Source organism: Euleptes europaea, chromosome 12, assembly GCF_029931775.1.
Source record: "Euleptes europaea isolate rEulEur1 chromosome 12, rEulEur1.hap1, whole genome shotgun sequence".
Taxonomy (NCBI): domain Eukaryota; kingdom Metazoa; phylum Chordata; class Lepidosauria; order Squamata; family Sphaerodactylidae; genus Euleptes; species Euleptes europaea.
In genome coordinates, this window is record NC_079323.1 from 1848505 (window position 1) to 1864039 (window position 15535).

The following is a 15535-nucleotide window of genomic DNA, read 5'->3' on the forward strand; positions in this document are numbered from 1 at the left end:
GCTCCCTCTCATCTCCACCCTCCCTGGGCATTGCCTCAAAACCTCCAGGAATCTCCCAAGCCGGACTTGGCAACCCTATGCAGCAGAACTCCCTTTCCCCAAGAAAGGTACCGGCTGGATATTAGGAAAATGTTTTTTACAGTAAGGGTTGTTCAGCAGTGGAATCAGCTACCTCGGGAGGTGTTGAGCTCCCACTCACTGGCAGTCTTTAAGCAGAGGTTGGACAAGAACTTGTCAGGGATGCTAGGCTGATCCTGCATTGAACAGGGGGTTGGACTAGATGGCCTCTATGGACACTTCCAGCTCTATGATTCTGTGATTCTATTCTATGATCATCTGGCACCCGTGGAGGGGATTCTAGATCACCATGGTCTCACTGCAGGTAGGGTTGCCAGCTCCGGGTTGGGAAATTCCTGGAGATTTTGGGGGTGGAGCCTGGGGAGGGAGGTGTAGGGGGATGGGCAGGACCTCAGTTGGGTACAATGCCATAGAGTCCACCATCCAAAGCAGCCATTTTCTCCAGGGGAACTGATCGCTGTCTCCTAGGCCATTTATTCATGGAAGGTTTTGCATTGGATTCCCCGCTCTCTAGATGCACATTTTCCCCATCCGAATTCTCAAAACTCTGCATGGGGGCTTATTGTTGAGTTTTGAGAATATGGATGGGGGAAAAGTGCATCTAAAGAGTGGCAAATTCAAGGCAAAACCTCCCATACATAAATGACCCTAGAGATCAGTTCTAATACTGGGAGATCTCCAAGCCCCACCTGGAGGCCTGGCAACCCTAACCGCAGGGCTTGAGGAAGACCCCCTCCCCACTCCAAATTCAGTGTTGGGTTTGGCCCAACCAGACCTGAAGCTTGCCCTGATCCCCCCCACTTAAAAAACCTTTAGCATCCCCACTTCGTCTCTCTCTGCTTTCCTTTTCTACTCCAGACTCCCATTTCTTCCTTTAGGAACGCTGGCAGCCTCCCTTCCACCGCTTACCAAATCTCTTGCCTAATCCTGGGGAGGAATGTGTTTTGCAAGGCTTTGCTGTTGGGGATTTGTTTGCTGAACGGGTGCAGAGGAGACCCCTCCTAAGCCACAGAGGCCTGGCTCTCCCGTAGCGCAAGCGGCACTGTGGCTGAGTTGCTGCTAGACACTGTGTGCTTTGGCTTGCCAATCTCCAGGTGGGGCCTGGAGATCTCCCAGAATTACAGCTGCTCTCCGGACTATAGAGATCTGTTGCCTGGCTGCGTTGGATGTTGGGCTCTATGGCATGTTACCCTGCTGAGGTCCCTCCCTTCCCCAAACCCCGCCCTCTCCATCCTCCATCCCAAAGAGTTAGTGTGGTGTAGTGGTTAAGAGCAGTGGTTAGGAGTGGTGGGCTCTGATCTGGAGAACCGGGTTTGATCCTTCACTCCTCCACATGAGCGGCTGAGGCTAATCTGGTGAACCGGGTTGGCTTCCCCACTCTTCCACATGAAGCCAGCTGGGTGACCTTGGGCAAGTCACAGCCCTCTTAGCCCCACCTACCTCACAGGGTATCTGTTGTGGGGAGGGGAAGGTGACCGTAAGCCAGATGGATTCTTCCTTAAGTGGTAGAGAAAGTCGGCATATAAAAACCCAACTCTTCTCTTCTTCTCTGGCTTGGCAAATTCCAGGAGATTTAGGGGAAGTGATGGTGGAGGATGGAGTTTGGGGAAGGGCAGGGGCTCAGCAAAGATGTGATTCTGTAAGAGGCCCCCCCCTCCAAAGCTGCCATCTTCTCCAGGGGAACTGATCTCTGTAGTTGGGAGGTCAGTAGTAATACTGGGAAGGTTGGCAACCCTAGCTTCGGATTGATCTTTACGTGAAGATACCTCCCTCTCGCTGAAGCGGCTGGACTGTGTGACCTTTCCCAGAATCTTTCTAGCCTTTCTGTAGTCCTGCAGTTCTTCAGATTGCCAACTTCCAAGTGTGGCCTGGAGATCTCCTGGAATTACAACCAGTTTCTAGACTACAGAGATCAGTTCTCCTATAGAAAATGGCTGCTTTGGAGGGTGGACTGTATGGCATTATACATAAGAGCATAAGAAAGGCCATGCTGGATCAGACCAAGGCCCATCAAGTCTAGACATTAGGAAAATTTTTTCTAACAGAGCGGTTCCTCAGTGGAACAGGCTTCCTCAGGAGGTGGTAAGCTCTCCTTCCCTGGAGGTTTTTAAGAAGAGGTTGGATGGCCATCTGTCAGCAATGCTGATTTTGTGACCTTAAGCAGATGACGAGAGGGAGGGCATCTTGGCCAACTTCTGGGTATGGAGTAGGGGTCACTGGGGGTGTGGGAGTGAGTGAGTTGTGAATTTCCTGCATTGTGCAGGGGGTTGGACTAGATGACCCTGGTGGTCCCTTCCAACGCTATGATTCTATGTCCAGCAGTCTGTTCACACAGTGGCCAACCAGGAGCCTCTAGGAAGCCCACAAACAAGACGGCTGCAGCAGCATTGTCCTGCCTACGTTCTAGAAGCACCTCATATAACAGGCATGCTCCTCTGATCCTGGAGAGAATAGGTATGCATCAGGACTAGTCTCCATTTTTACTAGTAGCCATGAATACACCTCTCCTCCATGAACACGTCCACTCCCCTCTTAAAGCCTTCCAAGTTGGCAGCCATCACTACATCCATATGGCCTGACATCCTGGGGTGTCAGGGGTGCCTCTGGGGTGCCTCTCCTTCCGAGACTCCACCCTCCCCAGGTTCCACCCCCAAATCTCCAAGAGTTTCCCAAGTGGGAGTTGGCAGCCCTCCTCCCAACGAATAGGTGAGCAACTTGAGGCTGGCTGAAAAGTCCCCTCCAGGCTGGATGTGACTCCCTGGGCTATGAGTTGCCTGGCTCTGGGTGCGAAAGCTACCACTGGTGTCTGTGGTTCAAACTCCTTGGTTTCCTCTATGTCGAGTGGCTTTTTTTTTTGTTCTGAGTATTTGTGTGCTAATGGGTGGGGGAGAAATTAATCCTTGGAGCATGGGGGCTATTTCACTGTTTCCTCCCGTAATGCCGGCAACAATCAGCTGATACGTGCAACAAAGTCACAGCGGACCTATCTTCTCCGATCTTAATATTTTTGTAGATATCGGTTGATTTTATAGCAAACGTATTTCTTCTGTACGTCTTCCTCATAGAACCTCTCTCTGTTTTTCCTCTGCCATACAAGGTGCGTTTGGGGTTTTTTAGAAGAGTGAACTTTAAACGGCAATTGTTCTTTTGTGTGCTGTTTGCTGGGAGGGTTTATGGTTTTATTGTGTTGACTTGCTTTCCCCAAATTGTTGGCAGAAAGTCAGACTTATAAATGTTTGAAAGGAATGCATGTGGATGTGGGGTAGGGTTGCCAACTCCAGGTTGGGAAATTCCTGGAGATTTTAGGGGTGGAGCCTGGGGGAGGGGAGGATTTGGGGAGGGGAGGGACCTCAGTGGGGTGTAATGCCATAGAGTCCGCCCTACAAAGCGTCTGTTTCTTCCAGGGGAACTGATCTCTCTCATCTGGAGATCAGCTGTAATTTCAGGGATCTCCAGGCCCCACCTGGAGATTGTTAATCCTAGGTGGCACCAGCGATTGCATCCACAAGCCGGAGAAGCTTTGTGACTGCGGTTGTGGTCATAATCATGAATAATTCTAGTATGATTGAAAGCTGATGCGTGGTGTAGTGGTTAAGAGCGGTGGTTTGGAGCAGTGGACTCTGATGTGGAGAACCGGGCTTGAGTCCTCACTCCTCCACATGAACGGCGGACCCAAATCTGGTGAACCGGGTCAGTTTCCCCACTCCTCCACATGAAGCCAGCTGAGTGACCTTGGGCTAGTCACAGCTCTCTTAGAGCTCTCTCCCCACCTACCTCACAGGGTGTCTGTTGTGGGGAGGGGAAGAGAAGGCGATTGTAAGTTGGTTTGATTCTTCCTTAAGTGGTAGAGAAAGTCGGCATATAAAAACCAACTCTTTCTCCTTCATAGAATCATAGAGTTGGAAGGGACCACCAGGGTCATCTAGTCCAACCCCCTGCACAAAGCAGGAAATTCACAACTACCTCCCCCAAACAGCCCCAGTGACCCCCAACTCCATCCCCAGAAGATGGCCAAGATGCCCTCCCTCTCATGATCTGCCTAAGGTCATAGAATCAGCATTGCTGACAGTTGGTCATTCTTCTCCTTCTCCTCCTTCTCCTTCTTCCGGTGTTCTTACATATCTTTCACTCCTTCTGCCTCTGTAAATACTTTTTTTTTTAAATCATGGAAGTCACAAGAGGAGCCAAAGTAAAAAAAAAAACTCTGGAGTAAATGCTGGACGTGGACATGAGTCATTTTCAGTGTGTTGGTTGCTGAAACTAGAAATGTGTGGGTTTGTCCCCATGACGAGATGTCTGTGTGTGTGTGGCAGACCGGAGGGGGGCTGCTGGGAGGACCAGGCAAGTGAGGAACGGACTTCAGAGATATTGTTGAAGGCTTTCACGGTCAGAGTCCATTGGTTCTTGTAGGTTATCCGGGCTGTGTGACCGTGGTCTTGGTATTTTCTTTCGTGACGTTTCGCCAGCAGCTGTGGCAGGCATCTTCAGAGGAGTAACACTGAAGGACAGTGTCCTTCAGTGTTACTCCTCCGAAGATGCCTGCCACAGCTGCTGGCGAAACGTCAGGAAAGAAAATACCAAGACCACCGTCACACAGCCCGGATAACCCACAAGAACCAATGGACTTCAGAGAGATCACACACCCTTTTCTCAACCCGGTCTTGCCCAAACGCTTCACCAGTTTGGATAAGGGAAATCTGAATAGATTCCTCATGACTGTTCTGACCGCTGACCAAATGATGGGATCTTTGACCTGGCGACTTGTTTCCCTCTTGCTTATCGTGGCTATTTGACCATTCAGTTGTAAATAGACCTTGTTTATGTAAAAGAAGTCATTTTCCCTGAATCCTTAACTGGAAAGCAGTAATCGAAACCAATTTGCCTAACTTGGGAGGGGCTGTGGCTCAGTGGTAGAGCATCTGCTTGGCATGCAGAAGGCCCCAGGTTCAATCCCCGGCATATCCAGTTAAAGGGACCAGGCAAGTAGGTGATGCGAAAGACCCCAGCCTGAGACCCTGGAGAGCTGCTGCTGGTCTGAGTAGACAATACTGACTTTGATGGACCATGGGTCTGATTCAGTATAAGGCAACGTCATGTGTTCATGTATTCAACGAGTGATTAAATAGTGGATGCTATGATGGCCATGAGAATAGATTAGGGTTGCCAACCTCCAGGTGCTGCCTGGAGATCATGCACTATTACAACTGATCTCTAGACTACAGGGATCAGTTCCCCTGGAGAAAATGGCTGCTTTGGAGGGTGGACTCTGTGGCATTGCATACCAGTGAGTACCCACCTCGGCATAAGCCCCGCCTTCCTCAGCCCCCACCTCCAAATCTCCAGGAATTTCCCAATCTGGAGTTGGCAACCCTATCCCACACCCACATGCATTCCTTTCGAATATGTATAAGCCTGACTTTCTGCCCACACTTTGGGACCCAAGTTCAGGGGAAAAGCAAGTCAGCACAATAAAACCGTAAATCGAAACACCCCAGCAAAGAGCACCCAAAAGAACCCACCCTCTGTCATGGGTCCCCACTTAGCCATCTTTTTCCCAAACTGAAATTTCTCAGACCCTTTCCTCACCAGAAATTTCGAACTGAAACAGTCAACTCATTAACTCCAGAAGAAGTATCTTTCAAGGCTGTATTACAAGAATCCTTATTGTTTGGGATTCCTATGGATAGGACTGTAATATGTATAGTATTGGTATGTGGTTATTGTGAAAGTTCAGGCATGATGCTTAATGCCTGAAATTTTGTATGAAAAATTAATTATGATTAAAGTGAATATAAGGGAGTTTAAACAGTGGTTAATACTTGTACTGAAAACTGTTGAGTCTACGTGCTGACCGTTTACTTTAGTTTATCCTATTTGCAGCATAGGCTGTTGGTTTACATAACCACCTGGAGGTTGGCAACCTTACTTATTAGCCATACTGGCACCCTCTTGGATTTGTTGTAGATAAGTACATATACTTCCAAGTGTAAACTATAAGGCAAGGATCCCACATGCATCCCTTGTAGATGGAGTAATGAACTGATGGTACAACCATGTATGAATAGAACCATATGTGAATGGTCATTTTTGTAAGTATGTAATAATAAAAATGATGAGGCCGTTATTCTAGAATATATAAATATAGTTTATTAATATTATGTTGCATTTATTACTAGCTACAAGAGGTCCGTGAGGAAGAGAATGTGTCGAAACAGGACACCGGATTCCTGTAAAGAGAAAATAAGAATATTAATGAAGATTTCTATAATGGACACATACTTGTACCACCTTGTTGTTTTCTTTGTTATCAATTACGTGTATGTGAAGCACTTATGTGAAAAATCACTTATGTATATGATATTGACTTTGTTCTATATAGTTGGATTCTTTAATTTGTATTTAATACATGAAAAGTATGTATAACTGCTACTTCTGAAGTGCTTGCAATATAGATTTTCATGTGAACATTTATAGCTGTAGTTGCTCAGCTTTTGTTCAGTTTCAACTATTTGTGCATTGTTAGTTCCACCCCTTTATGATTTCCTAGTTATATAGCATAAACTTTATTTGAGATTCAACTACTGCAGATGGACATTCCTCCCAAGGGTCTGACAGGGAGTGACCATCCATATTCTTCTTTCTAGGTTCCTTGTTCCCTGTTCCCTCATGTTTGAGTACAGGTTTCCTGTTCTGCATTCAAATGTTCTGCATCCAGCTTCCACTTCCACAAATCTTGCATTTTGTGTCTTGCCCGAGGTGTTTATCACAGGACCAAGTCCAAAATCACCTCCTCTCCGGTTGATGAGGCGGAGCCTTTATGCTGTAGTCTATCCTTACATGTTATCTCTTATTTATTGGCCCAAACGTTCCTTTTCTATAGTGAGGCTTGTCGAAGTTCCCCGTTGCTCCAGAATTTCCCGTCTGGGCCACCTCCTCTCTTTCTCTTAGCCTTTGAGAATCATTTACAGGGTCCCGGGGAGGCCAGAGGGACTCAAAGGCCACCCGCCTTTCTCTAAGTCCCTTTCTCAGAGGGATTCAAAGGCCACCCTTGCATCTCTGACTCATTTCACACTTCATGCAAATCAGCCGTTTAGGTTTAAGCTGCCTGTCCATGAAGTTTAGTTCCTCTTCGAGCTGTAGGTTATTATCCTACAGGTTGGTTTCATGTTCACTTCAGCCTTTTATGTGAACATATGAATACATGAAGCTGCCTTATACTGAATCAGACCCTGGGTCCATCTAAGTCAGTATTGTCTACTCAGACCGGCAGCAGCTCTCCAGGGTCTCAGGCAGAGGTCCTTCACATCACCTACTTGCCTGGTCCCTTTAACTGGAGATGTCAGGGATTGAACCTGGGGCCTTCTGCATGCCAAGCAGACGCTCTGCCACTGAGCCACAGCCTTTTTATTTTTAATACAGAACTTTTAAGAATTTTGGGCTAAAAGCACTGTTAGTTGGGCTTGAAATGCTGTTTTTAAGAAGAGGCTAGATGGCCATCTGTCAGCAATGCTGATTCTGTGAACTTAGGCTGATCATGAGAGGGAAGGCAGGAAGGGTTGTGTCAGTGTTTGGCTCACAAGGCCTTCTCTTACATGCCCAGGGTAATGCTGATTGCCACTTTGGGGTCAGGAAGCAATTTCCCTCCAGGCCAGATTGGCCAGGAATCTTGGAGGGCTTTTTTTTTGCCATCTTCTGGGCATGGAGTAGGGGTCGCTGGGGTGTGTGTGGGGTAGTTGTGAATTTCCTGCATTGTGCAGGGGGTTGGATTAGATGACCCTTGTGGTCCCTTCCAACTCTGATTCTATGACCCGCTTTTTTGGGACCTTTGGCCATCCAGCTGGCTCTGCAGCCTGGCGCCTCTCCCTTCCTGCAGAGCGAGCCCAGCCGCCTCCACCACGAAGCGACACGTGGCCCGTGGCAGTTGTGAGCCACGGCACTTCCCCTGGCTGCGTCTGAACTAGCTGAGCATGACCTCAGGTGCGGAGCTGGATAGGTCTGCCATGTTTTCTTCCTCTTCTCGTACAAATGTGCTTCGTGCTCGGCTGTGTGCGGAACTGATGTGGTTCCTGACAAGGAGCCTCCAGTGAGACCGGCTTGGGTGTCGCCCGGGGCTGACGAAAGAGCATTTGAGGCGAGGGGAGGCTTGTTGAGTCATGTAGAAGGACTTGGAGAAGGGGATTGAGTGGAGAGGGGAGAAGGTGTGCAGGCAGGGTTGCCCACTTTGGTTGGAAAAACTCCTGGCAATATGGAGGCAGAGTTTGGGGAGGGGAGGGCCGTCAGTGGTCTATGGGGGCCTATGGCTGTGTTTGCCCCTCTGTAGCTCCATGTGACAATCTGGGCCCCCCGCCATCGGATAGCTTTATGCTGTTTAGGATTTTACAGGGCTGTTTTAATTGCTATTTTTAAACGTTTTATTCCATTTTAATGTATACCCTGGGCCCGGGCAAAGCTGTCAAAGAACTCGATTACCCACATGGGCAGGGGCACAGGAAGCTGCTATCTCCTGACTCAGGACTTTGGTCTGTCAACACTGTTGCCTCGGACTGACAGCAGGTCTCCAGGGTCTCCGTCGGAGGTCTTTCATCTCACCTGCTACCTGATCATTTTGTAGCTGGAGATGCTGGGGATGGAATAGTATCCGAGGAGCAGGCCTATTATATCAGGTGCTGTGGAACGCAGGCAGGATGGTGCTGCTACTGCAGCGGTCTTGTTTGTGGGCTTCCTAGAGGCACCTGGTTGGCCACTGTGTGAACAGACTGCTGGACTTGATGGGCCTGGGACTGATCCAGCTGTGCCTTTCTTATGCTCTTATGAGCATGCTTATTATCTTAGGTGCTTTGGAACACAGGCAGGACAATACTGCTGCAGTTGGCTTGCTTGTGGGCTTCCTAGAGGCACCTGGTTGGCCCTGTGTGAACAGACTGCTGGACTTGATGGACCTGGGTCCGATCCAGCAGGGCTTTGCTTGTGTTCTTGTGTTCTTAACCATTTTTGGAAGCATGCCGTGTAATCCTGGGCAGAGTTAACCTGGTCTAAGACCACTGATCTAAGTGGGATCAGAATGGAGGGACTCTGCTAGGATTGCATTGGTAGCTGAGGCCTGGCTGTTTTTGCCAGCAGAACTCCAGATGAACAGACCTGGCTGCCTTTTGCCCAGGGCAGGCCGGTCTTCTTTCCCGTTGTGACGCGCAGGCCCAGGAGCCAAATTAATTTTTTAGGCTGGCCTAAGTTCTCTTCCACTCCCTCTCATTTCTGCAGCAATTGAAGCTTCTACGTCAGCCTCAGAGTTGCACCCAAGACCGAGCCAAACTGTTTCCCTATGCCCAAGCGTATTTTGCAGGGCAACTGGAGAGGTTTCCTTCTTCCCTGCGATTCCGTGCAAAGTCACAGAGGATGCAAAGATGTCGTGGTTGTGGAGTTGTTTAAAGGGAGTCTTTGGGGACACAATTCTTCTGTACGCCGAGGCATTCATGCTGTAGGCATGTATTCACTGTAGGCGATCAAGATTTGGCCGGTCTCCTTGGAGCTGAACGGCTTCTTTGTTCTTCTGCCAGTTCAGCCAGGTGAAAAGGAGACGGCTCCGTCAGCAGAGGGGGAAGCAATCTGGACTTTAGCTAGCTTTCATGGGTTGAGAGGCTGTGAATCGCTTTGCACATAACGGCGAGCCTGGGATGTTGCTCTGGAAATGAAGTTGGGGGAACCGCAGGATCCTGCGGTCTCCGTTCGTGTGCGGCTTGAGAATGAAACAGTTCCACGTTTTCTTAGCAAACCAGGGTTTGTAGTTGTGGGTGAAAAATAAAGTAGTCCGTGTTCTGTCCCCTTCGATCCTGGGTTTAATTCTGGTTTTGGAGAGAAGGATGCATGCCCGGACTTGGTGTTCAGATGCACGGTTTACTTCAAAAGCAGGAAGTGTTTCATTTTAGGGTCGCACATGAAAGCGGGATCAGCAGAGAGGAATGTGTGACTCCAAGGAATCCCGCCTCATTCCTATAAGGATGACAGACTGTGGGCAGTCATTGAGAGTGAATCAAGCTGATGAAGTCTGCAAGAGGTTGATGACGTGATTGCTGGTGGGGTGGGGCAGGGATTTCTTCTCCCAAGGGCTCTCAATTTCATGTTTTGCATCCATTATACAAAATATGTAAAACATGAATGATTCATCTAGCCTCTTCTAGTCATTCAGAGCTACTTGTGAGAAACAAGAGTCCCCCACAACCTGCAATCTAATTTCTGGGGCCGCCAGACATTTCTCAAGCTTCGTCTCTAAGGTCATGAGGACCAGAGCTTGAAGGCTGAGATTCTCAATACGCTGCACTTTGCCTGGGCATCAAACGGTGTGTGTTTGGTCACAGGGGGAACACTGGAGTTGGCTCTTGTCTCTGGGCGTAGAGCAGGGCTCACCGGGGGACTGAGGGGGTAGTTGTGGATTTCCTGCCTTGTACAGGAGGTTGGACTAGATGACCTCTGAGGTCCCTTCCAGCTCTATGTTTCTGCGTTTCTTCGCTTCTCCTTCCAGATCCAGCAGCTTCAGACATGGCCAAAGTCTCTCAAATGAGGATGTTCTTTTTCCTGTAAAAGGAACAAGATCTAAACGTCCGGGTTTAAGTTGTTCCAAAGGTCAAAGCATAGAGCGCCGGGAGTCATCCACTCTCTCTGTGCCTCCCCCCTGCCCCAAGAACTTTGTTTCGTACAGGAATCTTTTAGACCTTTAGTGACCCCCCCTTTCCTGTAAATCTTGCATGCTCCGCGCTGTCTAGCGCTGAAGCTTTGGCTGCTTTGTGAAACGGGGTGTGAGTCACTGGCGTGTGACCCTGATGGCGAGTCAGTTTGGCGGTCCCTATTTATAGCCTGCAGGAAACTCCTCCTGCCTCTCGCCAAGGGGCCTGGCCAGCCAAGTGGCTCCCAGTGCAGGCTGGAAGGGGGAAGGATAAGTAGGGCAGGGCAAAGGAAGACCGCCTGCCCACACAGGAGGGACCGGCAGAGACCCTCGGGCTGGTCTCTCTCCTCTTCCTTACCGTGGAGAAAGCAAGAAGAAGTTGGTTTTTATACCCCAATTTTCTCTACCTTTAAGGAGTCTCAAAGCAGCTTACAATCTCCTTCCCTTTCTTTCCTCACAACAGACACCTTGTGAGGTAGGGGAGGCTGAGAGAGCTCTAAGAGAGCGGTGACTAGCCCAAGGTCACCCAGCAGGCTTCATGTGGAGGAGTGGGGAAGCGAACCCGGTTCACCAGATTAGAGTCCACTGCTCTTAACCGCTACACCACACTGGCTCTCTATTAGCTGCCTTTCTTCCTTACAGAGATCAAGGAGGCTTACAATATAAATAAAATACATTAAGAAGAGTACATAAAAATACATTAAACCAACCTGTAAAATCACAACTTAGGACAGCTGTAATCAAATGCAGTCCTAAATAAAACCTAAATAAAATTTGGCCGCCACAGCCAATTTTCCTGCAATGCTCAACTTTGGGGAAACATTGCCTGCATTGGTAGCAAAGAGTGGGGGGTGGGTCTGTCAACAATCGAAGCACAGTTTGTTTGAACGCTCCCCCCAAAAGGAGTTTAAGAATCACAGTGATCTTTCAAGTGCTGTAAGTGATTTTTTCTGGTGCTCTTTGACTGACAGGTCCAGAAGATGGATTGACTGTCCGGCCACTTGGAGGGCTTTTGGTTTCCCAGAGGTGAAGCGCTGAACGGTTAGCACCCAGAGCTGCACAAAGGAGCTGCTGTTTCCACTTCGGGACATTCCACTTCCGATCAAAGTTGCAGGTGAAATGCCCAATAATTGATTATTAATCATGAACACATGAACACGCCTTATACTGAATCCGACCCTTGGTCCATCAAAGTCAGTATTGTCTACTCAGACTGGCAGCGGCTCTCCAGGGACTCAGGCAGGGGTCTTTCACATCACCTACTTGCCTAGTCCCTTTTAACTGGAGATGCCAGGGACTGAATCTGGGACCTTCTACCATTGAGCCTCGGCCCCTCCCCTGAGCCACGGCCCCTCTCCACTTCTGCATTGAGGACAAAGGAGGTGCAGTAAGTTCACTTGTCTGGGAACAAAGAACAGTGCAGGAGATTTGCAACTGGTTTCTTCCAGCTTGTTAACTTATTAATGAATCTCTTCATTGGTTAATGCATTTTGCGTGCTTGAAGCCACTCGTCCGCCTTCTCCTGAGTCAGACCCTTGCTCTCTCGAGGCAGGTCTTCTCTCCCTTGACTGGCCGTGGCTCTCCAAGGCCTCAGGTGGAGACGTTTCGTATCACCTACTGTCTTAATTCTTCTAACAGGAGATACAGATGGGGGTTGAACCTGGGACCTTCCGCATGCCAGGCAGATGTTCAGCCACTGAGCCACGGCCCCTCTTTGGCTTCTCCCTTTGGCTCCCTCAAAAGAGCTCACAGAGGCTCACATCGGGTAGAACGGCATCCTGAGCTTTTATTTATTAAAACATTTATATGCCATCTTTCCTCGTGGTTCAGGGTGACTTATGATAATAGCTAAAAACTTTTCCAGTAAAAAATAAAATGGCAGACCCAAAATCTCACTTCCCCCCTTAAAAGATCTTGAGATCTTGCTGTCTTTTTATCAGGCCTACTTTATGAATTCCTCTGGGAGTCCTGTTAGCACACGGCAAAGCCTTCTGCCTGTGGCCAGACTAGAAGTTTTGGAAGTAGAATCATAGAATCCTAGAGTTGGAAGGGAACCACTAGGGTCATCTAGTCCAACCCCCTGCACAATGCAGGAAATTCACAACTACCTTCCCCACACACCCCAGGGACCCATACTTCATGCCCAGAAGATGGCCAAGATGCCCTCCCTCTCATGAACTGCCCAAGGTCATCGAATCAGCATTGCTGACAGATGGGCATCTAGTCTCTGCTTAAAACCCCCCAGGGAAGGAGAGCTTACCACCTCCCGAGGAAGCTTGTTCCACTGAGGAAGTGCTGTAACTGTTAGAAAGTTCTTCCTAATGTCTAGACGGAAACTCTCTTGATTTAATTTCAACCCGTTGTTTCTGGTTCGTCCTTCTGGGGCAACAGAACACAACTCGGCACCCTCCTCTCTAGGACAGCCCTTCAAGTACTTGAAGATGGTTCTCCTGTCCCCTCTCAGTCTTCTCCTCTTTGGCAATGGCCAATCAGTAGCCCTGCTGGGCGAAAGCCCTACCTGGCCCTGCCCACTTTCTAAACACTTGGCAGGTGCCAGGAAAGGTGCCCACGGCCGCCACATCGGGGGCATTGCTGTCTATAACCATCATGGCTCCTAGCTGTGGATTTGTCTAATTCAGTGCTGAGGTTTTCTTACGTTAGTGTGCACTGGCGCTTTCCTGGCTGTGGAGAGGAGAAGAAATTGTGAGCCTGGACACACGATCAGAGAGTGAGATGTGACTCAGAAAGAGGCTTTGCTTTCTGTGGTGTTCACACTGACCTCTTTCGTTACCTTGAGTTCAAAAGGCTTCACAGGTTTCTTTGAAACCGTAGAAACCCCTGCAAAATTGGCCCGTAGGAACGTAATTTCCTGATGTGGTCAGACGGCTACATGTGGACTGAGAGCTGAGTCATAGATTTCCAGCAGTGGGGTAGTATTAGTTGTGCTGTTAGAATTGAGCAATTCGAGTCGAGGTTTGTAATAATATGTCTTAATGTTCATCCCGGAAGAGGATTACACAAGGCTAATTTGGGTTCAGGGGTGGGCCGGTGTCAAAGGTTTGTGAATTTCACAGGAGACCTGAGTCCCCCAAGTTTTGATTCCCTTACACATAAAACAGAAAACTTTATTTATTTAAAACATTTATTAGCCATCTTTCTCCCTTGTGCAGCTGAAGGCAGCTTACAACATGGATAAAATACATTGAAAACTTAAAAAACAAAATTTAAAATCACCGTTCAGGACTACTACAAAACTTAGCCAAATGCGGTCCTAAATAAAACTATTTCAGCTGCCTCCCAAAGATCAGAAGTGTGGGGGCCAGGTGCACCTCCCTGGGGAGGTTGTTCCATAATCTTGGGGCTGCCACAGAAAAGGCCCTCTCTTGTGTGCCCACCAGAGGAGCTTCTTTGATTGCTGGAACAGTTAGGAGGGCCTTTCTCTGTGATCTTAATTCCCGGGCAAGACCATATGGGAGAAGTCGATCCTTCAGATACCCCGGTCCCAAGCCAAGTAGGGCTTTAGAGAGCCACCATGGTGTAGTGGATAAGAGTGGTGGCTTGGAGAGGTGGACTCTGATCTGGAGAACCGGGTTTGATTCCCTGCTCCTCCACATGAGCGGCGGAGGCTAATCTGGTGAACTGGATTTGTTTCCCCACTCCTCCACGTGAAGCCAGCTGGGTGACCTTGGGCTAGTCGCAACTCTCTCAGACCCACCTACCTCACAGGGTGTCTGTTGTAGGGAGGGGAAGGGGAGGTGGTTGTAAGCCGGTTTGAGTCTCCCTTAAGTGGTAGAGAAAGTCGTCATATAAAAACCAACCTTCTTCTTCATCATCATCAATTGTAATAGCAGGAGATCTCCAGCTAGTACCTGGAGGTTGTCAACCCTAACCCCTGCTGAGGTCCCTTTGTTCCCCAAACCCAGCTGTCCCCAGCCCCCCCCCCAATCTCCAGGACTTTCCCAACCCAGAGTTGGCAGTCCTCGCTCAGTGGCAGAGCCTCTGCTGGCAAGCACAAGCACACACCCCATCTCCATCCCATCATCTCCCGCTAAAGGATCTTCCACAGCTATTGTCAGGGAAGTCCCTTTTCTGCCTGAGACCCCCACGATCTGCAGCTCTGAGCTGGGTGGACCGAGGGTCTGATGCTGCAAATGCATAGATGTCGGGGACGGGCCAGGGCTCTGTGGATCCGCAGTTCTGCCAAGGTTGAGTTGTTTTTTTTTTAAATTAACTGTTGGAATTATCTGTCCTTGGGTTTTATAGTTTGTGCTGGCATTGGATTTTATTGTTTATGCAAACTTCTAGAGAGGTGATACATTTGAATCTGTGCGCTGCTTCATGACTTGTTGGGAGGTGGAATGTGGAATCGTCATAGAGAGGAACAAGGGCTACAGGGTGCCCGGGGTCTAAAAAAATAATTATAGAAGCATCAAAAATACCAAAAGGTATATATATAATTTAAAAATGTAATAGAAAATACAAAAGATTGTTGTTGCAATTACAAAAGTGTAAGATTGTACCATAATGTGTCCACAATTCAAATACGCATTCCAACTCAGCATGAGAACCGGCAAAAATGTGGTCCGCTTATATGTAATATCTGTGTGTCCTGAAGAAGAAAATCCGAAACAGGTGAATACCGGATCCCTGTCCAGATAACAGATCACAGAATTGAAGAGACCAGCGCAAGAACCACACTTGCGGGTCCCATGCAACCAACAAACCAAAAAGGGGCTGTAACATTCATGGGTCCAATACAAGGACCAAAATTGTTAGGACATTGCTAAGATTATTGCTTTC